At 42.9% G+C, this 26,734-nt stretch overlaps 1 protein-coding gene and 1 pseudogene across 1 annotated transcript in view; one reads left to right on the top strand and one right to left on the bottom strand.

The window, feature by feature from the left end:
• Syt16 (synaptotagmin 16) overlaps positions 1-26,734 on the bottom strand; it is a 241,820-nt gene that overhangs the window by 118,204 nt on the left and 96,882 nt on the right. Inside the window, exon 2 of the mRNA XM_051147612.1 lies at positions 5,873-6,052. The gene's annotated coding sequence lies outside the window, so the exon portion shown is untranslated. The remainder of the gene's footprint in view (positions 1-5,872; positions 6,053-26,734) is intronic.
• Positions 14,117-14,606, top strand: LOC127190126 (ubiquitin-conjugating enzyme E2 variant 1-like; annotated as a pseudogene).

Genomic DNA, 26,734 nt, shown 5'->3' with positions numbered 1-26,734 from the left:
GCCACCAGGTCTCCCCATCCAGGGGACATGGTCAGAAAAGGGGCACCAGAGTTCGTGTGAGAGTCAGATCTCACTCAACGGTGGAGAGTATCATGTTCGTCGGCTAGGTTTTGGTAGGGGTTCGAAGCTTACTGCCTATATTCTCCTTGGCTGGTGCCTTAGTTTGAGGAGGATCCCAGGATCCAGATCTGCCTGTCATAAAGTTCTTCTTGTAGGTTTCCAGGACCCTGTGGGTCCTACTATTTCCTCTTTCTTCCATGCTATTCTTGCCTAAAGTCTCAATCGGATATCCTCTCCTCTGACCCACTTTCTTGGTAAGTAAAGATTTTCATGGTACGTATCCCTTGGACTAGTGTTTTGATATAAGTGAGTATATATCATTTGTCTCTTTTTGCTTCTGGGTGAACTCACTCATTATGATAATTTCTAGTTCAATCCATTTGTCCACAAATTTTAAGATTTCCTTGTTTTTAATAGCTGAGTAGTATTCCATCGTGTAAATATACCACAGTTTCTTAGTCCATTCTTCTACTGAGGGACACTTAGGCTGTTTCCATGTTCTGGCTATTATGTATAGAGCAGCTAGGAACATGGTTGAGCATATGTCCCTGTTATGTGGTAGGGCATTTTCTGGGTATATTCCAAGGAGTGGGATGGCTGGGTCTTGAGGAAGCCCTATTCCCATTTTTCTGAGAAAGCGCCAGATAGCTTTCCAAAGTGGTTGTACTAGTTTGCATTCCCACCAGCAATGAAGGAGTGTTCCTCTCTCTCCACATCCTCGCCAACATGTGGTGTCATTTGAGTTTTTGATCTTAGCCATTCTGATGGGTGTAAGATGGAATCTCAGTGTCATTTTGATTTGCCTTTCTCTGATGACTAACGAGGACAAGCATTTCTTTAAGTGTTTCTCGGCCATTTGATATTCCTCTGTTGAGAATTCTCTGTTAAGTTCCAAGCCTCATTTTGCAATTGGGTTGTTTGGTTTTGTGGTGTTTAATTTCTTGAGTTCTTTATATATTTTGGATATTAAACCTTTGTCAGATGAAGGGTTGGTCTTAAAAAAGGACCTCCCATCTCTTCTTCTCTGGAGCCCCATTCCCATGCTCAGCATTGAGACGCTAAACTTTTAACTTGCCCACTCAATGTGACTGGATCTGTTTCATTATGGATAAGTAACCTGGTCTTTGAGAGTTCTCCTTTCACTCTGCTGATCCTTTAAATCAGAGAACTTGCGGCATAGATGTCGGCTCGTTTAGCACAACACACTGGTCCTGCTAGCTACCGCTGATGAGAGGAGTCACGACAGTAGCGCTTGGAAAGTAGCCATGGGCCTCTTGGTTGGCCATTCGAGCTGCAAGGACAGCGTAATTGACCCAGGACTGTAATGTGACGGGGCTAGGGGTGTAGTTCCCTGGGATGCACCAAGGTCTGGCTAGAGTCCTCACACAGGACAAGCCAAGCACGGTGGCACACAGCTAGGATTTCAGCACGCTGACGCTAGAGGCAGGAGAATGGGGAATTCCACATCATTCTCGGCCACACAGCAAGTTAGAGAGTGCCTGGGACTACAGGAGAACATGGTTTCTAAAAAGGAAGGAAGGAAGGAAGGAAGGAAGGGAGGGAGGGAGGGAGGGAGGAAGGAAGGAAGAAACGGAGGAAGGAAGGAAGGAAGCAAGAATTCTGAAATAACAGCAGAAACTTCAAGCAGCACGGAGTCTGTGTGAGTTGTTGATATTGCACCTCTGCACAGTTTGAGTGACTGGGAAGCCACCCCCGACTCCAGGAGCCTTGGGTGTTTTCCTGCCCTAGCCTCCAACACAGACCCATGTGACACCAAGCCACGTCATGACTCCCTGGTAGGGACATAAACTTTTATTCACCACTGTCTCTTCTGAGTACGGGCCCACTCAGGAACTTCTGAAACGCCTACTGTGTGAAGGACTCACCTGAGGAACCGCCAAGGGAAATGTCTTGAGTTCTCTCCCTCCAAAGCCCCATCCTACGACCTGGTACCCCATGTTAGCCTCCCAGGCCTTCTGAGGAAATCTGCCCCAGTGCCGAATGGAAGCGTCTGCAGCTTCACTTTCTGGTTCTTTCAGGCCATGATGGAGTCTGGTCTTCCTGCTTCAGCTGCTTGGGTAGACTGTCAACCTGTCACTCCTCTCAGGAGTGTATCTAGAGGAATGGTTGAGGCCTTCGGTATCGCTTTCTCTGTCATCTTCCCAAGCCATTATTCTACTTACCCAGAAGTCCTGTCTCCCTCCCTCCCTGGCACGGACAGCTTTGTATCACACCCTTTGTAATAGCATATCACTGCCTCTTAGTTCCTTGCTCCAAAGTCTGTATTTTACCTTTGATACATAAAGAAGTCATTTGGAAAGCCAAGCATCGTCAAACCCACCTGTAAGCCAGTACTCAGCCCTTTGGAGAATAGGAAGTCTAAGGTGATCCATCCTTGGCAACCCAACAGGATGACTCAAGCCAGGTAAATATGCCTGTCACCCAGCACAAAGGCTTGTGTTGGGTCCAGGACTCACATGTCAGAAGGCTACAATAAACTTCTAAAGTTGTCCTCTGAACCCCACGTATGTTCTGTGGTATTCATGAGCATGTTCTCTCTCTCTCTCTCTCTCTCTCTCTCTCTCTCTCTCTCTCTCTCTCTCTCTCTCTCTCTCTTTCTCAATAATAAATAACTGTAATATTAAAATTTAAGATAATTATCAGTTATATAGCAAGTCAGTCTGGGCTACACGAGACCATGAGACACTGACTTTAAGTTTTTGGGTTTTTTTTTTTAGGGAAAACAAAAAAAAAATCCATTTAGTGTACTTATATTCACTCTCATCCTCCCATCCCGCCTCAACTCTCACTGTGGGCTTTTATTTTCAATAAATTTTCTATCTCAAAGTTGAAGAACTCCTTCTTTGTCCCAAGTGATATCCCCCCCCCCCGAAAAAAAAAAAAACACTACTAATGATCAACACATTAGCTTAAATAAAGAGAGCAAATAACATGCATGGAACACTAAGTATGTCCATGGTGACAGCATGTGCTAAGCAAATGTCAGCTGCCAGCTCTCACTGTTACTGCCTGTGTTTCTAGGAAGACACCATTCCACCTCATCTTCCCCTTTCTAATTGCAGATACAGCGATATGTGTAGATCTCTAACTATGGAAAAATACACAGCCTAAAGGAAGACGGTGTTTGTCAGGCAAACTGTGCTGCACAGTAGACACGGAAAACAAATCGCTGCTCCTTCATCTCTGACATTACCAGATGAGCTAAGAGATTTCTTCCCTACCTCAAACTCTTGCTTCATTTCATTAGATGAGAACCGGGTAATTAGCTGTGGATGCTAAAGCCGTCTTTTTAGTCTTCAAATTTTTCAGTTTCATACAGTACAGTCTAAGAGTAGAAACGCCTAGTTGATGTTTAATCTTTCTTATTAGGTCTCTTCCATTCACAGAGCCCCAGAAGTTGCTATGGTAACCCTATGAACCAAATAGGATCACAGAATGAGAGATGAGAGAAACTAGTCCAGACTTATCAATTTGCAAATGAGGACTTAAGGCCCAAAGAGGTGAAATGGGTTTCCCAAAATACCATGGCCAATTAGCAGCAAAGGAAGCTCCAAGTGTCTGCCCTGTGTTTTCCTCCACCACATGAGGCTGCCTCCCTTCCTTAACGTTTGTCAAAATACCTTAGGAACATCCCAAGTTCGCTAAGAAACTAGTGCAGTAAGGATGACAATTAAAGAAAATGCCAAAGATTAGGTAAAATGTGGGGAGAAGTGTGTCTCCCATGGCTTCTGATCCAAGATAATGAACCTTCTCGGAGGAGAGGTGTCAAAGGGATGTGGCTGCATCACATCGGAAGAGTTATCATCTGACGAATCCGACTTGGCTCTTTTTAAAGCTCCTTCCTGGTGACCCAACCCTGCATCTGAGTGCTTCTCAGTGCTTTTTGTGTTTTCTTGTTATTGTTTCAACGTAACCTTAAGACTTCAACTTATCTGCAAGTGTAATTTGCTCAAAACACACATGAAACAAGAAAAAAGGGGGCAGAGGGATGTTTTAAACAGCTCCGACCTTGGTTCTAGTCATTATTCTTTGCAAAGGAGAATGCCTCGCCAGCTTCAATCTCCCAGTTTATGTAAAGAGTGCAACGTCTTGACATACAGCATAGGGATCAGAAGGCTTGCTTGTTTGCTCAACAGGTATGGTTAAAGTTCCACGAGGACCTTCACCATAGGCGCTACGCCAGCATTTTTACAAAATAAATCACTCATTCTAAGACATCCTTGCTGGGATCCCAGGATGCAGATAAAGAGACCAAGGTCACATTGGAGTGGCAGTGGCCTCTGAGGGAGAAGAATCATTCTGAAGCCCACCTCCTTACTAGACCGTGGTCAAGCGACATCTGCTCTTCTCCCTTAGCCTAGACCCAGCTGGAACAGTAATGGCTGAAGAACTTACAAGCCCTGGATTTTATATGGCGAGCTCCATAAAATATTCTGTTCTACTTTCTAGGATGCCGATGGAGCTCAAAAGAGCAAGCCAACAGCAGCAGTGCCGATCAGCTGCTGGCTCCTGCACCCTTCCATGGGATTGACTCTGCGGTGACTTTAAAACATTCTCGCACACTCTTTGATGCTTTGTTCCCTCCAAAGGTGAAGACTAGTTCCAAGTCCCCTGGGCAAAGGCTAGGGTCGGTGAAAAACAACGGGTCAGCAGTGGCTATGTGTGATTTTGTAGATCAGGTTGTACAGGGAGATTGTGGCTCCTCTCCTCACTGTGCGACTTGAGCTCAGAAACCACTTGCTATGTCTTGAAACTTCAAGGAGCCCTGGAGGGATCCACAAAGACTGGAGTGGAGTCCCCTGCCACCCTGGAAGCATCTTTGGCCATTTCATTGACTTACCTGCACCTTCCTAGGAGACCCTGATCTGGAACACCTAACTAAGCCACACCTATGTTTCCAAACTACAAAAAAAAAAAGATGAAATAAATGTATATGCTATTAAGTTTTGAGTCATCTTTCATGAAATAATAGAAACATTGCCTGCTTAAATGTCTAAAGTATGTCCCAACCATGAAAAAACCTGAATTATCTGTGCTTATAAAAGCTTCCCCATCAATGAGCCAAATGTTCCATTTGGTCCTTGGCTCCCTTGGAACTGGAAGTTGTTCTCTCAGCCTTGGACCTACCTCTCAAAGCATACAAAGTTCCTCCTTGGTGAGTTTTAACATGTACCCCAAGGAGGGTGAGAATCTGGCTACTAAGAGCAAGAGAACTGCCCTTCCACATCTAACCTCCCCAGATGTCAACAGCCTGGACCCTGTGATGGTGCCTGAGAAAGTATGTCCTTCAGGAGCAAGAGGTCATTTCTTCATGTGGCGTCCCCTTCATCAAATAGTACTAGATAGGGAAACGAACTTCTTCTGTCTAGGATAGAGGCTGCTGTAAGCCAAAGTAGGAGTAACCCGTGACCAGTGCACATCTCAAAAACGGCTAAAGCAGCGACCAGTCAGGATTGTCCCTACATCAAGAAGGCAAAATGCCTCCAGGTTCTTGTCACTCGACATACACTTTTTTTCCTTCAGGATGATTAAGTAGGGAAGTGGGTATTCAAACTAAGGGGTTGAAGAACAGACAGAGAGTCTAGAGAGTAGAGGTAAGCCTTTCCCGTAAGGACACCAGGAAAAGCTAATGCACCCTTTGGTGATGGCCATTTATCATGTCTACCATAGTTATTACTGGCCAATCCAGCTGTGAATTCTTATGGAGACATCTTGGAAAGAGTGACACTTTTCAGCTCATTCAAATAGCAGCAGGTTGCCAGGCTCAGGAGAGCATAAGTGTGGTACTTACCGGGACCTGTATGGCCCCAAGTCTTGTCTCTCGAGAGCTTTGTCTTTCTTCGCTGTTCCAGGTGTGGATGGTCTCTTGTGGTTTCAGAGCACAGCTTCTTGTTGACGAAGAGGACAAGGGCAGCCAGAAGGACAATGAAGACCCCAATGGCAGACAGGAAGCCAATGGCTTCAGGAGTGACTGGGAAGAAAACGCAAGGGGAAGAAAAGTCACCACTATTACAGTGGCCAAAATTTTGGTTCTCACAATGGAATAGATTCTGTACTTAAACTCCTTAGAATGACAAGAATTCATCTTCCTGTTTCTTGGTAACACCCCAAAACTAGGCTCAATGGAAAGGACAGGACTGTGACGGGGTTCACCTCATAGGTTTCTTACCTAACCGATCTCATGTCTTTGCATGTGGAGTTGATTCTCCCCAGAACACAACTCTTCTCACTCCTATCGGGAGCCTAGTACTCACTGTCAAAAGCAGGAAGACAGATTCTTCAAGTGGGTTGAACTACAAAGGATAGGCCAGTGCAAAAAGCCCATGCTGCTATAAAAATACAACTACCTGAAGCATACAAATTAAGCGACTTGAGAAAGATCTCCAAGATCCATCCACCTATGTTGGCAAATGAAAGAAAAATCATTTCCTGGATATGTTTTTTTCAGACCCAAATATGCAATAAGATGGTGTCAGTAGTCCACATACTTTAAACAGACCCTGGTATTTATGTATTTATTTATTCTGCTATGAGCACTTGAAACAGGGACTCTAGATCCGGCTCAGGAAAAACTCCTGTAAGTGACAGTTGAGCCAAGATAACATTCTGTAAAGACATCTGGAAATCAGTATTTACAAAGGAATCAATTGCAGAACAAATGTCAAGAAGAGTGAATCACAGGAGAAGAGTGTACATGAAACTTGAGGAAATACAGACCATATGAGAAACGTTAGCCCATTGCAACAGCTAATCGTGGTTTCAATCTGACTAAATCTGCAATCAACTAAAACCCAGATCACTGAGATTGGAGATGGGGGACAGGCTTTCTCTCTATTGCGCTGGCTGTCCTAGAACTCATTCTGTAGACCAGGATGGCCTTGAACTCACAGAGATCCATCCTGCCTCTGCCACCTGAGTGCTAGAATTAAAGGCGTGGGCCACCGCTGAGAGGTTTTTTGTTGGTTGGTTTGTTTGTGATTCAATCTTTAAGGTGGAAAGGCCCACCCTAAATCGGGCCTCAGTTTCTGGTGGCCCACATAAAAGGACATTAAAAAAAAAAAAAAAAAAAAAAAACTTGGTTTTTTGTTTTTTTTTTTTTTTTTTTTTTTTTTTTTTTTGCCTACTTGTCCCCTCTCCCCGAAAGTTCATCTAAGCTACATCGCATTACAGATACACCTTTCATAGTTACACTAAAAATGTCTCGTGGAATAAGGGAACCTCATCTCCAAAAACCGTCTGTCCACCATTCAGTGTCTCCCAACCAGTGGTCTAACTGGGTGCCCAGGGCCGTGATTGGCGCCAGATGGAGGTAATCAGTGTGGTGAGCCAGCCCCTGCAAATATCCAGCACCAGAACTGCGCGGGACGCCGCAGTACTCTGCCCGGAATCTGGGACACCACCGCTCAGATCACCCAGCCAGACTACAGACTACCAGTGCCTGGATCCACTCTCTGCACTACTTCGACCGACACAACTCTGTCCACCGCTGGCTGGTCACTCCGGGGGTTCTCCGTGTGGTGGTGCATTTGTACTACAGAACCAGACATGCCAAGGTTATCCTCTTACGATTCACCATAGGCAACTGAGAATCTTTAGGGGCGCACAGTAACACCTACCGTGTCTGACTGAGTATGCAGTGTGGGAGCTCACGTTTTCCTATCGGCATTTCCGGTGAGAGTTGGGGTCTATTGTGTTTCCCATGAAACTCTGAAGGTGTTTTTCTGCGTTCAATTTCATAGTCCATGTTTAAGGAAAGAGGGTTTTTTTTTTTTTTTTTTTTTTTCAGGATTGCCATTTCATTTCTTTTTAGAAAGTTGTTTGTTTTTAATTTATTCACTTTACATCCTGATTGTAGCCCCATCCCTCTTCTCAAGATCCTACCTGCCCTCCCTATTTCCCCTCCCCCCTCCCCTAATCCCCATGAATGGGGAGCTCTCCTCCTCTACCATCTGACCCCCAACCTATCAAGTCTGCGTGATTCTCAGCAACTGCTTCCATCCCTTGCTGGGTAGAGTCTCTCAGAGAACCTTTATGGTAGGCTCCTGTCATGGTCTCTTTCCTCAAGCACTTACAATGTCTATCTTATTTGCCCTTCTGAATGAGCATTAAGCATCCTCCCCAGGATCCTCCTTTGCTGAGAATTCTCTGCTTAGTTCTGTACTTCGTTTTTCAACAGGATTATTTGATATGGTGGGGCTTAGTGTCTTGAGTTCTTTATATATTTTGGATATGAGCCCTCTGTCAGATGTAGGGCTGGAAAAGATCTTTTTCTAGTCTGTAGGCTGTTGTTTTGTTCTATTGACAGTGTCCTTTGCCTTACGGAAAATTTTCAGTTTCACGAGGTTCCATTTATTAATTGTTGATCTTCAGAGCCTAGGCTGTTGGTGTTCTGCTCAGAAAGCTGTCTCCTGTGCCAATGAATTCAAGGCTCTTCTTCACATTTTCTTCTAATAGAGTTAGTGTGTCTGGTTTTATATGATGGTCTTTAAGCCACTTGGACTTGGGTTTTATGCAGGGTGATAAATATTATTCTATTTGCATTTATCTACAAGTAGACATCCAATTAGACCAGCACCATTTGTTGAAGATGCTATCTTTTTTCCCATTGTATGGTTTTGGTTTCTTTGTCAATAATCAAGAGTCCATAGGTCTGTGGGTTTGTTTCTGGGTCTTTGATTCGATTCCATTGATCCATCAGTCTGTTTCTATGCCAAATACCAAGCAATTGTTATTACTTTTGCTCTATAGTACAGTGTGAGATCAGGGATGGAGACACCTCCAGAAGATCTTTTATTGTACATGATTGTCTTAGCTACTCTGGGTTTTTTTTTCCATATGAACTCGAAAATTGTTCTTTCAAGGTCTGTACAGAATTGTGTTGGCATTGTGATGGGAATTGCATTGAATCTGAAAATTGCTTTTACTATGTTAATTCTACTGATCCATGAGCATGGGAGATCTTACCATCTTCTGATATCTTCCTTCAATTTCTTTCTTCAGATAATTGAAGTTTTTTATTTTTTATTAAATAAATATATATATATATGTATATATGTGTGTGTGTATATATATATATATATATATATATATATATATATATATATATATACACAATAAACTACCTACAACAAGAAGAACCACAATACAATCAGGAATTATATATATACATATGTTACATTCATGGTGTTTTGACTATTGGTGTTTGGCAACCTTGAAGAAAACATCTTTCCTATCTTGATGAGTCTAAAATTATTAATGTAAATCAATACCTATCATATCTCATCACTATCAACTTAATATATCTATTTAGACCTAAAAACATCTTAACCCCTAAACAACTAAAGTTTAATTGTTATTTCTATTGTTGTTGAAGGTCAGCTTTAGTCCATGGTGGTCTGATAAAATACAAGGGATTATTCCAATTTTCTTGTATCTGTTAAGGCTTGCTTTGTGACCAACTATATCATCCATTTTGATTCCATGAGGTGCTGAGAAGAAGGTATATTCTTTTGTGTTTGGGTGAAAAGTTCTGTGGATGTCTGTTAGGTCCATTTGATTCATGACCTCTGTTAGTTTCATTATTTCTCCATTTAGTTTCTGTCTCATAAATATGCATTGGTGAAAGTGAGGTGTTAAAGTCTCCCACTATTAATGTGTGGGGTTCAATGTGTGATTTAAGCTTTAGTAATATTTCTCTTATGAATGTGGGTGTCCTTTGTCCTTCCTCATCTCTTTTGATTAATTTTAGTTGAAAGTTTATTTTATTAGATATTAGAATAGCTACTCCAGCTTGCTTCTTAGGTCCCTTCACTTGGAAAACCTTTTTCTAACCCTTTACTTTCAGGTAAGGTCTATCTTTGTGGCTGAGGTATGTTTCTTGTATGCAGCAGAATGATGGGTTCTGTTTTCACATCCATTTTATTAGTGTCTTTTCATTGGAGAGTTGAGTCCACTGATGCTGAGAGATATTAATGTCCAGTGACTGTTGTTGGCTGTGGAACTATGTTTGTGTGCTTATCTGGTTTGGGTTTTGCTGTAGTGAATTTATTTATATCATGTGGTACTTTGGGGTATAGTTAACTTCCTCGGTTGGGAGTTTTCCTTCTAGTATCTTCTGTAGTGCTGGGTCTGAGCATAGATATTATTTAAATTTGGTTCTGTTGTGAAATATCTTGTTTTCTCCACCTATGGTGATTGAAAGTTTTGCTGGGTATAGTAGTCTAGACTGACATCTGTGGCATCTGTTAGGATTTGCAAGACATCTGCCCAGGCCCTTCTGGCTTTTGTGGTTTCCACTAAGAAATAAGGTATAAATCTGAAAGGTCTGTCATTATATGTTACTTGGCTTTTTTCTCTTGCAGATTTTAATATCTTTTATTTGCTCTGTACATTTAGTGTTTTGATTATTATGTACAGGAGGATTTTTTTTCTGGTCTAATCTATTTGGTGTAATGTAGACTTCTTACATGCTTATGCCTTTCTTAACTCTTTCTTAAGATTGGGGAAATTTTCTTCTATGATTTTTGTTGAAAATATTTTCTCAGCCTTGGAGCCAGGAATCTTCTCTTTTTTAGACTTCCATTATTCTTATATTTCATATTTTCATGGTGTCCTTGATTTCTTGGATGTTTTGTATCAGGAATTCTTTAGATTTAATATTTTCTTTGAAGGATGCATTGATTTCTTCCATTGTGCCTTCCACACCTGAGATTCTTTCCTCCATCTCTGTTCTGTTGGTGATGCTTACCTATGTCATTCCTGTTTTCTTCCCTAAGTTCTCCTTTCTCCAGGATTTCCTCAGTTTGTGCTTTATTCATTGTTTCTATTTCCACCTTCAGATCCTGAGCCATTTTATTGATTTCCTTCATCTGTTTGCATTTTCCTCCATTTCTTTATATGATTTGTTCAATTCCGTCACCTGTTTGTTCGTATTTTCCATAATTCTATCAGTGATTTATTCATTTCCTCTCTAAAGGCTTCAAACTGTTTGCCTGTGCCTTCTTGTATTTCTTTAAGGACTTTATTCGTTTCCTCCATTTTCATAAGCATAGATTTAATGTCATTTTTTGAGTTTCAGTTGTGTTTAGGCTCTTCAGGGCTGCTTGCCATAAGATAACTGGGTTCTGAAGATGCCATAGTGCTCTGGTTTTTGTTGACTGTGCTTTTATGTGGGCCTTTAACCATCTGGTTGTCTATGGTATTGGCTAGTAGATCATGTTGCCCGCTGGAATTCTTGGGGAATACGGAAAGAGCCCTGAGCAGAAGCTAATGTTCCTGTAGGTGCCCTCCTCAGATTGTTGGGAATAGTCTTAGTCTGGTGGGTGGTTCTCAGGGACTTGTAGGGGCTCGTCTCTCTTCAGATGTATAATACTAGGGACCACGTGGGCGCCTTAGGAGCCTAAGGACCCTCCTCTTGAAGGGAAGTGCTGAAGCAGCTGTCCTGCTATGGTTTTCTAGCTCTAAGGTTAATGAGGGGTCCCACTGCCCAGACACTGTGCTCACTGAGTTGGGGAGCCCAAAGTTGGAGCTACCTGCCTGCTTATCAGAACGTACCCACTCCACAGGAAAGTCTGAGGTTGGGGACAGGAGCCATGTAAGGTTGAGAGTGAGCACTTGAGGTTGGAACTGTATGCCCCTGTCATGGAATGTATTCACTTCACAGGAAGGTCAAAAGTTGGGGCCGCAGGCCTAGGTACCTGGAAAGTCTCCTCCACATGGCAGTAAGCATGGGCACCTGAGGTTGGAGCTGCGTGCTCCTGTTCCAGAAGGTATCCACTTTATGGGGAAGTCCAAGGTTGGGGCTGCAAGCCAAGGTAACCAAAATGTCTCCATTCAGTGAGAGTAGGAGTTGCATCGTCCCTAGTATGGGAAGGCCTAAAGCTGAGGCCAGGCCAGCAGGAGCCTGGAAGGGACCTGGGCTTGGATCAGCACCTTTCCCGCACTGGGGGCTCTTGTCTAGCCTGGAAAAGATAAATGTTTGGGGTTCTGGGGCCTGTCAGTTGCTCTGCTCTCACTGCTCAAATACGGTGTGTACTCGTGGCTGCCATCTTGGATCTCAAGAGGGATTTTTAAAATGTTTACATTTATTAACATGTTTACTTACTTTGTGAGTGTGCCACAGATGTGAAATTAGGTGCATACTTGCCAAAGGAGGGGTATGTATGAAGGTCAAAGGACAATTGTGTGAATTATTTCTCTCTTTCCACCACATGTCCTGAGGATTAAACCTGAATCATCTGGTAGGCAGATGATCTTTCAGGGAAAGATCGGCACTGGTCATCAGAATTTCCTATTGCAATATATTTATTATATGCAGCAATGAGTTTCACAAAGATAACTCATTTCAATGAAACAATGTATTTGGAGAATAGTGACTCTCTGTATGTACCCAATTCTTCTCTTTCCTGCCCTCACTTCTAGCAATTCCTATTTTCTCCCTTGCTATTTAGTCACTGTTCTATTGCTTAGAAAATAAACCCTTTTATTTGGAGGGGGCACTGAGAGCTACATCCTGACCCACAGGCAGAGAGGCTCTAGGCCTAGTGTGGGCCTTTGAAACCTCAAAGCCACCCCCAGACACACTTCAACAAGCCCATGCCTCCCGTTGCTTTTCAAACAGTGCCACTCCCCGATGATTGAGCATTTAAATTTATGCTCCTAGGCGCTGCTGTCTCATTTAACCCACACTTGCCAACCTGGAATTCACTCTAGATTTGTAGATAAAGCTGATTTATACCCTGGCTACTAAAAGAAGGAGAAGCAACCCCTTCAGAGACAAGTCTTCTGAAAGATTACCCAATTCCACCCGGTCGCCTTCAACATATATACATATAAGTGCCACCAAATAAATTCAAAATTAGCAGGCTATACCACAATTTAGCAGTTGTGCCACAGGTGAACTGCTAGGCTGTATTTGTTTTTTAATTTAAACTAATCCTTGATAAAAGTTGCCTTTTTAAGGCATTAGTCCTTGGCCACTATAGTTTGATGCCATCTCCATTTTGGTTGACCTATCAGACCTGTTATTCTCCATGACTGTGTCCTTGCTTATAATGGAATAAATTGTGTGTGTGTGTGTGTGTGTATACATTGCAGTACACATGTAGAAAATTCCTCCTAATATTTTAACTTAAAGGTTTTGAAGTATAGATTTTATAGTATATGAATTTTAATACAAAAAATAAGCTTTAAATTCCAAAAATACCATTTTTAGAAATACTGGAAGGAAATATCTGGGGGGAAATCATTCTAATTTTCTAAGATTTGTTATAAGTGATGATCCTCATGTTTGAACATTCTGTAATTTTATTATTCAACATTTAAAAGTACAAATAGAGTTTAAATACTGTAAGAGTCAGTGCTACAGCTAACACACACCATCAAACACAGCAAGCCAAGGGCTCTTGCACTGCAAGCCAAAGCAGATTTGATGTTTCATTTGGGTCTACACAGAGTTAGAAGCTTAGAAAGAAAAGCCTTCAAGGCATCCTGCACCATATATATCATATCCTAGCGAAGAACAAATATTCTATATATCATCTGCTATGGATGACAAGGACACATATGTCATGAAACTTAAGTGCCATCTGCAGAGAAACTCATCTAATTACCCCAGTAATTACTAAATTGGAAATCAGATGGCTGTGAAGTTCGGTCACATAGTTCATGCTGAAAAGTTCCTCAAAGTTAGCTATATCTCTGGCAAGCCACCGGAAGCCTCCATCTGTTGGTTTTTAAGCAAGAGCCCAAGGAGCGGGTAGAGCATAGAGTGACAGAGAGAAGTCCCTTGTGTCGCAGTTATGAAGCAGATGTTTATAAATCCCCTTCCATGGTCAAACTAAAGCCATCTGACTCAGAAGAACTGGAAAAAAGAAAGTGAAAACATTGAACAAAAACAGAACTAACCAAACAATGACAACAGAACAAGCTTAGAATCTTAGTGTCTCGGGTATAAACCTTCTCATCACTACTCAAGGAAGCATGAGAAATCTCACTACAAACAAAACAAAAACAAAACAAGTGACTGCCATGCAAGATGGTGGCCACCACAGGCTCTGGAGTAAAAGTCTCTCAAAATCTCTAACTGTTGGAAGAAGCCCAAAAAGAAGTTAGCTGGGCTCTAGAGGACAGTGAAAACATGACACTCAAAAGATATACAGGGGTGATAATTAGGTTTCCAAAAACAATTTAGGAAAAACAAACGTGCAGCCTTAAAATAGTATGTGGACCTAAGCACCCAGAAACACCCCGCCTGCTACATTTGTTATAAAAGTCAACGTGAGTGGCATTCCTGGTTCTAATGGAATGGTGAACCCAAGAGCCATGGCAGTGCTGGTGACATGGCACAATTCCCACAGCATCAAAGGCATCCTGCAGGAACTTCAGTGTGTGGCAATATTTAAAAACAACAACAACAATAACAAAAAAGACAAACCAAAACCATGAAGCTGCCACATCTGCCAAAAGGACAGTGCTATAGCAATTACTCACCAAGGCCCAGGCACCCCTTTGCCCATCCAACCTAACTCTTCGTTTTCCACATTTTCTAGATATATCCTTTGGCCCTCAAAGTACTGGAGAAGAAGCTCTACTCAGCCTTCATCCTGAGGGACAGTGCTGGTACTAATTTCTTGACCATTTGAAACACCTACGTTGTGCTGTGTTACATCTTCCTGATGAGTGTAACTACGGTCTGCCTCCTCGAATCAAGGTGTGCCCATCTGGAGCGGTGGGCAAAACTAATGGACTGTTAAGGGCACCAGACACACTTCACAATCACCTGCTGCTCCCTCCACTCTGCCCTCCAGCATAGCCCTTAGAGTAGATGCTAAGGCTTCAGGTAGGAGCCCATGGGGCTGCTGCTAGGTTTGGGGTGCTTTAGCTGCAACCCTGCTTGCTTTCATAAGTCTTAAGTATTGTACCTTCTAAACCATCCTGTGCCTGTTCCTCCATTCCCACCCTTGCCTGAAGCTTAGATTATAACCCTCCAGTCGCTCTGACATTGGCCTTCGGTGAGGAATTCAAGGCTTCCCATTTTTTCTTGCCCTCAACTCCCTCACTGCCCATTACAATCCAACACTTGCTGTGGCCAAAAGAATCCAAGGAGCTTGGAAGAACCCAACCTCCCTCAGTTAACGCTGGACCACACTTAGCACCAGCCCGGAAATGGAGTGCCTGTTTCTCACCCTGCTGCTGCCACCAGCTTTGAACAGAGCAGTCGAGGGGCAACTCAGGCCTGCCAGAGCTCAGGGTCCTGTGTGGTCATGGCTGGAGGAAGACCATGCAGTGAGTCCTGAGCACACATGGGCCTGAGTCAGTTCCTTTTAAACATTGAAGAGATTTGAACAGGGTTCTCCTGGTCTCCCTGACCACCTGGCGGGTATGTTGCAAGCCTGACAACTGGAACCAAGGCCCTTACCTTACGGACTCTGGTTTCCATGCAGCTCTTTAGGCCCTAAGCAGGGAACCTGGCCTCCTGGCTCACCGTCACATTTTCCACTCTCAGTACAGTAGCACTAAGGTGTGGGGGGGGGGGGGAGTACTAAAAAGATGGCCCAATGAGTAAAACATGTGCTATACAAGCACAAAGACCTGAGTTTAATCCCCAAAAGCCTTGTAAAAGTTGGGTGTGGCTGCCCATACCTGGGACCCCAGCCCTAGGCAGATGCCAGCAGATTGCTGGCAAGGCTCCATGAGAGGCCCTATTACAAGAAAACAAAGTGGGGAAAAACTACAGAAAGATAACTGAAGTCAACCTCTGGCCTCCACATGTGAACACATGGATAAGTATACTTACAAACACATGCAAGCATGTGCAATACTTTAGAGACAGAGAGAGACAGACAGACAGACACACACACACACACACACACATATAGACACACAGACACACAGACAGAGACAGAAACAAACAGAGAGAGACAGAGAGACACAGAGAGAGAACACAAAGTTAAATAAACCACTTAAGAATTCTTATCAAGTCCCTTGGAGGCCTGTCCTTTTCTGAAAGGAAAAGAAAAGTAGGGGAGAGGAGAGGTGAGGGGAGGGGAGGGGAGGGGAAGGGAGGGGAGAGACTGTGAAGAGAAGAGGAAGGGAAAACTGTGGTCTGGATGTAATACATGAGAGAAGAATTTAAAAAAAGAATTCTTATCAAATAAGAGCTGTAATCACCCCCCCCTCTTTTCCATATGCAATACTTCTACAATTAAAAAATAAATAAAAGAACAATATCTTTGATATTTGAAAGCATATTGTGCTGTGGTTCTAAATGTGGGAGTAATTAGATAATACATACTCAATTGCCTTTATAGGTAAACAATAATTTTTCCAAAAATTTATATAACTGTGGAATATTTTCTATGTATATGCATGCATATGCACTCAAAGCCACCCAAAGCTGTGAGGAAATACACGGCTCCACCTAACCCTTTGTCCTAGCAATAGCTAACAAGGATAAGTTTACTGCGTGTTCAAACAAACTCTTTGGAAGTAAAAAAAAATAGACCTTTCAAAAAAATAGGGGAGAAGGAATGGCTTAATGAAACCCAAGTGAGATTTTAATATGTTCCAAAATAAAAATAGCAACATATGGAGTCACTAGCAACCAATCATCTCTCAAAACACTTGAGAATACATTTGGGGGATGCATGGAGTGCTCTCTTTAATATAGTAATACATGTGTTGAAATGTGTCCATCTTCTTCTGAAAATTAAGTAGTCTAACCTATCTGATGTACATGTCCAAATACAAATTCTCATTTAGCTACACACACACACACACACACACACACACTTACTTCTAGAAGTCAAGAATTATCAAGCAAGCCTGATCTCTTTTCCTTTAGTGCTCAAAGATACTAGTTTGGAAGTAGCACTTGAAAATGGCAGACAGGTAGCAATGCACCCCACAAATGAAGGGAAACAGAGGCTTTGGGACTTTCTTTGTGGTCTGAGCTCCCCTAGACACTGTGATGCTTCCCCACTGGGCCAGACACTCTTCATCTTCCCAGAAGGAAAAGAAGATAGAAAAGCTCAAGAGCTTAGGTGATTTTGCCAGTTTTTAAAGCTACTGCCACCATTTCCAGAGTCAGATTCTTGTAGCTGAATTTAGCCAAGTGATATATTGGCCTTGTACAATTCAACCTTCACAAAGAGACCTTTGTCGTGCTTGACAAAATTGGGAACATATGTGCAATAAAAGCATATCCTGTGAGCTGGCCAGTGGTGGCACATGCCTTTGATCCCTGCACTAGGGAGGCGGAGGCAGGTGTAACTCTGTGAGTTCAAGGACAGCCTGTCTTCTAGGACAGCCAGGGCTACACATATCTTGTGGAAATCTCAGGTCATATACAGTTGTATGTAGTGGGTGAGATGAGTTTTTTCCCTTGAAAATAGATTTTTTTCATACAATATATTCTTACCACAGCTTGCTTCCCCCAACTCCTGCCAGATCCTCCCCACCACCACACTAAATCCTCTCTCTCTCTGTCTCTCTCTCTGTCTTTCTCTCTCCCTCCCTCCCTCTGTCTGTCTCTGTCTCTCTGTCTCTCTCTGTCTCTCTCTGTCTCTCTCTGTCTCTCTCTGTCTCTCTCTCTCTCTCTCTCTCTCTCTCTGTCTCTCTCTGTCTCTCTCTCTCTCTCTCTCTCTCTCTCTCTCTCTCTCTCTCTCTCTGTGTGTGTGTGTGTGTGTGTGTTCACTGAAAAACAAATAGGCATATAAAAATTAAAATTAAAATAAAATATAAACAAACAAGAATTGGACAAAAAAAAAAAGCAGGAACAAGAGAGGGAGAGAGTCAAAGAAAGAACACAAGAAACACATACAGACTCAGAGACACACATTCACACACAAAGAAATCTCATAAAAACAAAAAAAAATGAAAACCATAATATATAAGCAAAAGACCTGTTAGGCTTTAAAACAAACAAACAACAAAGAAAAAAAAGCACTGGGAGCGAAACTTCCCAAGATACCACTGAGTTGGTTTTGAGTTGGCCATCTATTGCTGGGCCTGGGGATTGCCTTTAAGAGTGGTTTGTTTCACCAGTGAGACTCTGTTGACTACTTTTCATTTGCAACTGGTTATCAAGTGGGGCTAGCTTCCAGGTTCAGGAATAGGAATGTATCTCTACTTCTCCATCAGCACCGGGACTCCATGTGGCTTAGACCTGGGCATGCCGACAGTCTCTTTGAGTTCCTATGTGCAACAGCCGTGTTCTCTAGAAGGCCTTTCTTCTTTGGTGTCCTCCATCCACACTGGCTCTTATACTGTCTGTCTCCTTTTCTGTAGGGTCTCCTGAGCCCCAGGGGGAAGGAATTGATGGAGACATGCCATTTAGGACAGAGTGCTCCAAGGCCTCTCACTCTCTGCACACTGTCCAGTTGTGGGTATTTATATTGGTTGGAATAGGGCTTTTAAAAAATCAGTTGGGACAATTTAATTTTCAAGCAAATAAATAAGTTTTGGTAAATTAGAGAGATTCAGAAAGAAGTCTACTTTAGATGGGTAAAATATCTTAGGAGAATGATAGCCAAGTTGCTTAGACACTCCAAAACAAATGCATTTGGAGAACATTTGGAGTGAATATAATTTTGATTTGTTTGTGACTTCTTTATTTTTCAACTCACAGAAAACCTACCCACACAAGGAGACTGAAACTTTAACAGATTTGCTTGTCACAAATCCATTCCCTTTTGGGAAAAGAAAAAAAAAATCCTGTATCTTAGAGCAATTAAATACTTTAATGATTATTATGAGATACTTAATTTTTTTGAATTTTACCCACTCACAAAAAAAAAAAAAAACAAACACACACACACACATAGGGTTTAAATGTTCAATGCCATTGTGAAGCAAAGAATGAGAGACCTCAACACGGCAGACATAAAGGCCTTTCAACTTCTAATTTCATGTACAGCACTTTTCTTTTTGTTCCAGAAAGTTACCTGTGCACAGAGACAAGTTCACCTCGTTGCCGAGAATTTGATAGCTGAGAACATCAGCCAAGAGCAAAGCTGTGCAGCCCTCACACTAAAACCAAGTGTCTGGGGTTCATGTCCCTTCCTAAGGCCACACCACCCAACAACCGCTTAGGTAACAATGGAAACAAAGGTGCATGGTTTTCAAATAAAAAAGAAAGGACTTTTTCAGACTATTGTACCTCAGCAGAAGTACAAAGAAGAGAGCAAAGAGGAAGTGCCTCTGGGTGGGTTTCCGGGTGGAAAAAAGAAAAGCTTCTTCCAAAGCAGATGGGGGAATCTAATCAATTCTCTGATTTCTCTACTCTAACTATTTGCTGGTTCTTTTTAATTACAAAAAAGGGGAGGAAAAAAAAAAAAGAAGACACCATAAATTGTCTGTTTTACTGTCTGTGCTAATTTCATTTCATTACATCCTTGGAGTAAGCTATTATTTTCCCACTGGTTCCCATGGCATTTTTCATTATCCGTTGCTAATTGTCTAGCATTCACTGGGACTGTGAACCAAGTAGGCTGCTGCGTGGGCTGCAGCTCCAGGGGAAGCTGAGCAGCAATAGGTTTCAGCATTGTTATTATTGTGACACGTTAGAAAATTTCCACCCACTTACATGCCCACATCGCTCTACTGCACATCATGTGTACCCAGAGGGGCCGTGCACCGAGGCCTGGAAGGCCATCTGCACCAGGCATCCCACTTGGTGATTATCACTGTGCATCAAGGGAAGATTATACACTGGGTCTGGCCGGTGCAGCTGGGAAGCCGGAGGTCTGGCTCCACTTGGCATACTCATGTGCTGATCTTCAAACACAGCTATGGTGGGATCTACTTAAGAGAGGTTCCTTGGTTCCCAACCTTGAACACAAGCACCTGACTCAGCCAAAAGATACCTTCAAACTGGCCCCAGTTACACTGCCAGGTCAAAGGCCAATTCAGAGAGCTAACCAGTTCTGGAAATGTAAACAGGTTGGTGATTTTTGAATATATTTTGACATGCAGTGATTCTTAAGGTTATTCCCAATGGAAACCTCCCCTCAGCTAACTGGTTGTGGAATCTGAAGAGTCTCCCAAAACAATAGAGAGTATTGTTGTTGCTTTTGCTTGCCTCCTAGAACTTGAAGGTAGGACCCTATTGCTGAAGACACCGCACACTTCAAACACAAGAAGAACTGCCAGGTAGTGGTGGTGGTGGTGCACATCTTTAATCCCAGCAGAGGCAGCGGATCTCTGTGAGTTTGAGGTCAGCCTGGTCTACAGAGCGAGTTCCAGGACATCCAGGGCTACACAGTGAAGCCCTATCTTGAAAAAATAAATAAATAAATAAATAAATAAAGGAATCAAACTGGAACTGACCTGGAAGCCTCCTGCCTGAGGACCAGCTCTCATACAATCCAAAAGTGCTATGTAAGTCTCAAGGGAGAAAAGAAATCAGCAGCCCTACCCAGCTGTCCATGCGCCACAACACTGAACAGCCCAAGACATCCCCAAGGGTACAATAGTGGCATTTGTATCTTGAGGGCAACCAACGACCATCTCATTGGACTTAACGCCCACTTGACATGAGGGAATTATGCCTAGTACTATAACCTTAACCAGTTACCCATGGGTGGAGATCACAGACCCTAGAGGAGATACTACTTCTGCCACTTTGCTAAATCAGTGTATTCCCATCTGTGTTCTTACTACCTACGCTTATATCAGCAGGTAAGTGTGCCTCTCACCTCTCATTAAAAAAAAAAAAAAAAAAAAAAAAAAAAACTTTTTTGTTCTTGGCAGTAGACAAAGACCATCCTGGAAATCCATGATTGTTCAAAATCCATAGAACAACTGACCATAGTTGTATGCAACCCTGATGACAAAATAACACCATCTACAACATAACCCCAAACTCCTGTCTAATGCTTATGATAGCTGAGGTTACTGCTCTGCCAAGTAAACCCTTTTCTTTTTCATCCTCATCTCCTCATCAGATGTTCCTTCTCACAATGGAAACTAACGTTAGCCCTGTAAATATCTCACAACAGCTCTATGCCTCCTAGATTTTTTTTTCCTCTTAACCTAAACAATGGTAGCTTTCGAGATTCCCTCCTCTTCTCCTATAGAACAGGATCTTGTCCTTAACAGGTTTGGGGGCTTGAAAAGAAAGAAACGTGGGGTCTTTGGAAGTCTCTTATTTATTCATTTATTCCTTCATTTGTTTTTTTATTGGTGGTGGTCCTGGGATTGCACTGTGAGAACACTCTATCACTGTGCTACATTCCCAGGCCCCACCCACAAGCACCCCAACCCACCACCCACCACCCACCCCACCCCCACCCATCCTCACCCCCCATGCCTGTTTGTCTGAATTTGCACTGCAAATCGCCACAGCTATCCACTCTGTAGGATGTCTGAACAGGAAACATTGAGAGCATTCTGCTTTCAAACTAATTTCTGTTTGCTAGAGACCAGGGGGACTGCCAACATCCCAATGCGCTACTGCTGAAGCCTGGGGGGGAGGGGGCGTGGGGGGTGAGCAGAGAGCCACAGTAGCCCCTAACGTAAACAAATCACACCAAAACTTCCAGAATGGATGAAAAGACCTCAAAACATCCTCTCTCATTTTTCCCTCTTTCCCACCACGGCTAAGCTAGGAGGGCACCCACGAAAAAGCATCGCTTCACAACCAAAAACACTCAGTGCATGTCTTCCGTGGGCCTACAACCTGCCGAGGTTCTATTTCAGAACCCCACTGTGAGGAGAAAAATGAAACAAGAAACGTATTTCTCGGCTTTCTCACGTCTCTCCAGCTAAGCTTTCGTTATTTAAATCAAGTGGAGCCCCATTTTGAGGAGACCACTGATCACTCCACGGAATAGGGTAGAGACTGGGGACCTGAAGAGCCGATCTGAGATGACCCCTTCAATCATTCCAGCATTTATTGGGTGTCCATTCATGGCTGGGACTTGATGCCTGACTTCAAGAGGTGTAGTCTTTTCACAGAAGACTCCATTCACACAGTTTATTTCACATTCAACAAGCCTTGCAAAAGAAATCTTGCTATGTGACTTAGCAAGAATCATTCCAGAGCTTAGTTTTAAGACATCCCATTTTCAGCTGTGTGTAGTGGCGCCGCCTTTAAACCCAGCACTCAGAAGGCAGAGGCAGGTGGACTGATGTGAGTTTGAGGCCAGCCTGTTCTACAAAGTGAGTCCAAGACAGCCAAGGCTACACAGAGAAACCCTGTCTCAAGAAAAAAAACAAGCAAACAAAAATCTCATTTTCTACATCTTTAAACACTGTCTTGTTAGTTCTGCAATAAAAATAAGACCAATATCTGAAATGATGCCAAAGAAATTGGCGGAGTATATTGCCTTCTTGCAATTAGCCAAGAAAAAAGTATATTCTGCCAATTTCTAATCATTACTAATATTGATAAATAAGTTAGTTTAATTAATGAGAAATATTTTTATATATGACTAAAGAAGCCTTCCTAGCAAAGACAAAAATAACAACAACAACAACTTTCTGTCTTTGGATAAACTTCATCTGGATCCAGATATTTTTCCAAAGTGCTTGTTGATGCGTCCTGAAATATTGTTTTTAACATAAATCATTTCAATTGTCCACAAAGTGGAAGTTAAAATCTTATCCTACCCCCCTAAGCCACTGAAGCAGAGAAATGGAAACTTGACGAATGGAAAGGGTCAAATTTGTACTGGGAGACGATGATGGAGTTTGCACATTAAATGAGGAACAGGGAAGCAGTACACAAATGAGGCGCAGAGTAAAAAGAAAAGTGAGATTCTACTTGGTATTGACCAGGTAAAGGGGAAACGGACCTTGGAGCTGCAGCCTGTGGCAAGAAAAGAGTCCAGTGAGAGGCATTAAGCAAGAGAATTCAGATCTTTCCACAGTCACTTGGAATTATGAGAGCCCCAGATTACAAGGAATAATGTGGAGAAATAAGAATGAAGATTTAAAAAACAACAGCTATCATTCTGCCTTAAGAGTGAGGACAAAAGTAGGAGCCTAAATTACTACTGATCTCAATAGGAGATGGCGCCTTGATAGGAGAGCTGTGACTCCTGAAGCCCTTGGGGGTCCTGCAATGATGGTATCTCTCGATGGGTCACTAAGGAACAGGTGATGACTGGCAAGTCCTTTAGCAGGTGCCAGGCCAAGGCAGACCATAGGCACAAGGAGGGGTATTGGTATTTGCACGATATAAACATGATTGGGAGCCTGGTTCAATAATGTCTAGGAAGACAAACACCCTCCTTTTCTAGACCAATGGGCTGATACGATGATGTAAACATATTCTACTCAACCCCAGCCAGCTTCCTGGGGATTGTACCTGCAGCCTCCAAAATGGCAGTCATTGGCGTGAGAATGGGGCAAGTGGATGGTCAATCCAAGACCACACAGGAGAAGCCTGTTTCTCCTCAAGCACGTGTGTCACACCTATACTAGATTGAGTAAAACCTACAAACCTAGCCAACCATTCTGGTTCTCAGTCTGATCTGGGACAGCTGGTCTAATGAGAATTCCAGGAAGACTGCCTACCCCTGCATGGGTTACGAACAGAAAACCCAGTAGGGGAGAAGCAGACACTGGGTCCAGCAGGAACAGAGTCCCCAGGGACGCCAAGCAGAACAAAAGCAAGCAGAGTCATAATTATTATATTTTGCACTTACTCGGCATTTGCTATGTGCCAGGTCCTTTACGCTCATTTAAGTCTAACAATGGTCCCGTGAAATTGAAATTATTATCATCATCACTTAACAGATGAGACAAAGCTGAGCTGCGGAAAATGAGTGAGGCGCCCACAGTCACAAGGTAGCAAGTGTCAGAGCCAGGATTTGACCCCAGCGGTCTAGCCTGAGTCCTCCATTTAATCGCTCTGCCAGCCACGCTTGTCGTGGAATTTTTCTGAGGTGAGGATGTAACAGATTTAGCAACCACAAGCACAACAATTTTGGTCTGAAGCCTGAAGAGAAAAACAAGAATGTAGAATGACATGAGGACCGTGGACACCAAATTGGAGCCAACAGATGAAAATAGAAAAAAAAAAAAAAAAAAAAAAAAAAGAAAGAAAAAGAAAAAAGAAAAGAAAAGAAAAACAAACAACAATAAAAACTAGAAATAAGAGTGATAACTCCTCAAAGGTCAAAGTTTAAACTTAAAAATTATCTGCTCACTCTGAAAGGAGAGTAACAAAATATTAAACAACAACAACAACAAAACTATATGGCTGCAATTTGCTGCATCTGTTTATTTTGTATGTTCTCGGCCTGAGATTTCCTCCCATCATCGGAGATAAAAATTACCATTGCGCATAAGCAGATGACTGCAATAAATATGGTAAGGAACTAGCATTGCCAGAAAGGTTTTTTTTTTTTAAAGAAAGAGAGAAAGGCTGCTAATTCTAAGACTGGGAGCTAAAAAGCCCCCAAATGACATCAGCCTAAATTCTCCTAGAAAAGGAATGACAGGAAGCTGCCTCCTAGAACTTTCTCTTCGAAGGTGACTCATTTCATCACAGGGGACAGGAATGAGATCAAACATGTGGGGGGGGGGCGTTGGCAGGAGGGCCAGGAGAGGGGGTGGGGAACCTGGTTTCTGGTCTGCTCTTCACCTGCTACCCCTTTGATGAGGCTACAACTCAGGTTTTGCCCTGCTCCCTTTCTCCCTCCCCCTCGTTCAGATATGGGAGTCCTAACCCCCAGTACTTCAGATCGGAACCATATTTAGACATACCATCTGCTGAGGAATAAGATAAACTGAGATCTTAAGAATGAAATCACGTGCAACACAACTGCTGCCTTTATAACAAGAAGACATTTGGCCACGGGCACAGGCATGGGCGCCGGCATGATGGAAGAAAGAGCCTAGAAAGACAAAGGCAGAGGACCACCTAGGACAGTCAGAAAGAATGAGACCAGCCCTTGGTCTCAGACCCCTCCCTGCAGAGCAGCTGTTGTTTACACCTCACCAGCAGTGGTATTGCTACCAGCAGCCTCACTGACTCACACAGCTGCAGGCTTTGAACTACAGATGCATATCAGAGAATCACTTGCTGTCTCGTTTGACTAAATATGTATGTCTCCCAGTCCTAAAGCAGACTGACAGCCAGGGCTTGAACGAAGTTGTGCAACTCCTCCCAGGCCTGGGAGGCGAAAATGATGCAAGACCTTTCAGGTTTGTGCAACAAAGTTTGAGCATAGTAAGACCTCTGTTTGAAACGCTTCTACTCCCTGTGAATTAACACAGACTGCCTTTAGGTTCTCTCTGTTCCTTGCTCCCTCTGCCCAAATAATTCTTCCTTCTAAATACTACAAAATCCATCTCCTGCCAAGTATGGCTTTTACTGTCACTCCTCAACTGGGGCTAATTTTTCCTCATTAGCTACAAGATAAAACCTATCAACTCTCCATACACACAGTCTAATTTTAACCCAAAGCAGCCTTCCCCCAACACATGGCTTTCTGCTCCTTTGGGAATCTTCTAGTTTAAGAGAGTTAGTGTGATTAACTCACCGTCCCCTGTCAGTGTGATTGTCAAATGCTACCTCAAGTCCCCTCATAGGTGATTCCTTCCCATTCAGCTCCAAAAGGGGACTTTACAGCACTTCCAAGCAACCACAGTTTAAGCATTTAACAAACACCTGACAAGCTGGGCAGGTGTGTAATAGTTAAAGCTTTGCTCTTTTGAGAAAGCCTTTAGTATTTCCCTCATACCCTGCCTCCCTCCCACCTTAAGTGCCAATCAGAGAGTCTGGATAGCATACCATTCAGAAAACAGTATGGTATGGCCTAAGAATCAAAGAGTATGTCGAGAACCGACAGCAATCCTTACTCTGTTTGAGCATTGTCTTAATTTTTCCCTTGTCCTTAGATATAGAATTAAGAACACAGACAAACTTAACAGTTAGATCCTATGTGTGCTATCTCTTCCATCTGCATTCCCTTCCTTAAATTGTATTCGGTATGGGGGTCACAGAAGAGGTATGAGTTGAAAGCTAAAACAGGCATTCCTCACAGGAAGATATATTCCTTAAAGGACGTGTGTGTGTCCTGCTGATGGCCCACTGTCTGCGCGGAAATTCCCTCAGCGTATGTTAGATGGATACATGGATGAAGTCTATGTCTAGTCATGAACATGAAACTCTCTGATGTTTCCCCAGGAGAAGGTCCCACTCTTTCCTTTTCCAGTTGGAACTTAAAAGACCCAAAGTCGACATTGTACGTGGGGAAACTGGTACTTAATTCAGACTTGGATTTCTATTCTTGAAGCAATAACCTAGGAAACCTTTCTTCCTAGGAAAGGCAAAAAGGATGTCCTGCCCAACTAAAGCACTTGTGACAATTACTATGGCTGGTCCTGAGGTCACCGGAGACTGTGTCAGCAGGGTCTGTAGTGATCTTAACTAAAGAACAGCAGAAGCTTGGCATAGGTCTAAAATGATAAACAGGATCTCAAGACTAAGCCATTACCGTCCTGTCAAGGGTCCTTCCCACCCCCCCACCCCCGCCCCAACTGGCAGGGGAAGGAAGTGAACCTTCTGAGGCAAAGGATCATCTTGGCTTTTCTAAAACTCACACACAGTTAAGTAGCCTCTCTCAAGCATGCTTATCATCAGGGTTAGGATTGGCCTGGCATTCATGAGCAATGAATGGCCTTTGAAGCTACAATGAGG

Source organism: Acomys russatus, chromosome 1, assembly GCF_903995435.1.
Source record: "Acomys russatus chromosome 1, mAcoRus1.1, whole genome shotgun sequence".
Taxonomy (NCBI): Eukaryota; Metazoa; Chordata; class Mammalia; order Rodentia; family Muridae; genus Acomys; species Acomys russatus.
The sequence above is the reverse complement of the archived record's forward strand: the minus strand, read 5'-3'. Positions and strand labels throughout refer to the sequence as shown.